Source organism: Choloepus didactylus, chromosome 9 (genome assembly GCF_015220235.1).
Source record: "Choloepus didactylus isolate mChoDid1 chromosome 9, mChoDid1.pri, whole genome shotgun sequence".
NCBI lineage: Eukaryota > Metazoa > Chordata > Mammalia > Pilosa > Megalonychidae > Choloepus > Choloepus didactylus.
In genome coordinates this window covers 93,126,186-93,127,555 of record NC_051315.1, presented here as the reverse complement: position 1 = coordinate 93,127,555, position 1,370 = coordinate 93,126,186, and the positions used below count along the sequence as shown (strand labels likewise).

Genomic DNA, 1,370 nt, shown 5'->3' with positions numbered 1-1,370 from the left:
AGGAAAAATCTAGGTTTACTAAATTGCAGTTAGGATTGGGACCCAAATGCAAATGTCCACACCATAAAATTTTGCATGCCTTCTACAGATGTAGGAATTTTATTAATTTATATCATTCTGCAAATATATATATATATATATGGTTTAATCACATTCTATAGGTTGGATTTGGGGGGTGTTTTTAAAGTGTTGAGAGTTTAGCATTTATTTTTGTAATCCAACAACTTTATCCAAAAATGCAGAAAATTTTTCTGGCTGGCCAGGAGGAAAACTTTTCCGGGTTGGTAAATCCATTGACTCTAACAGCCCAGGAAGTGCGCAGCAGGTGCAACAGAAAAGATGTCCCTCTTTGTGTAACTGCTTTGCCAATTCCAGCTGATGATTGTTCATCAACTTTTCATTTATAACCATGACAAGTGGCTTTCCTTTTTACAGAATCTCCAAACAACTTCCTGCACCTGCCTGACTAACAAGATCTGCTTTCTGAAGATCTTCTTTCAACGAATTCTTGTACCTGTAAACATCCAGAGTTTATAAATGATTCAGTACTGAATGGTTCAGGAACAACCGTTCCTCTACCAATTTGTAGGATAAATCGGTAGTGACCAAGGCTGTTGATGACTTGGAGACTATCGCATGCCAACACACACGTAATGAGGTCGTCAAAGCTGGCAGTCCCCACAGTAAAAAACAGGCACTTCATCGTGAGGGGTCTACAAGTCCGAGTAGCAAGGGTGAGATCTCTCCTCTGCTTCTGAAAGATATTTTCTCTAAGTATAGAATTCTAGGTTGATTTTTCTTTCAGTATTTTAGAGATGTTGCTCCACCCTCTTCTTGCTTACACTGTATCCTTGAGAAATCTGCTATTGTCCTTATCTTTGTTCCTCTATACTTAACCTGTCTTCTTACTCTTGTTTCTTTTGAGATTTTTCCCTTTATCACTGAGTTTGAGAAACTTGATTATGATGTGCTCTAGGGTCATTTACTTCATTTATTTGCTTGGAGTTTGTTGAGCTTCTCTGATGTCTAGTGTCTTGAAAATCAGTTTAATATATTTATCTATCTTTTGGTTGTTTCATGTGAAATGAATAATTCATTGCCTGTTACTCCATCATGGCCAGAAGCAGAAGTCTCAGCAAACTGATGAACAAACAAGCTGGCCGGGAAGAAAAAGGGTAAGTGGCACCAGAAAGCTCAAATGAGTCCCTCCTGTCCATCCACACTGTACATCACTGTATATGGTGATGTAAGGAAAGAAAGTCTGGAGATAGAGAAAAATATTTAAAGCTAATCTTCAGTCCACAGTTGGGATTTTTATCTTCACTCTTATCTGGAGGATAAGGGTCGGCTCATTCTCTTCCCACTTTGCT

The 1,370-nt window shown here is 38.4% G+C and overlaps 1 pseudogene; it reads right to left on the bottom strand.

Annotated features, from left to right (window-relative positions):
• Window positions 1-204: 204 nt before the first annotated feature.
• Window positions 205-777, bottom strand: LOC119544984 (annotated as a pseudogene).
• Window positions 778-1,370: the final 593 nt, after the last annotated feature.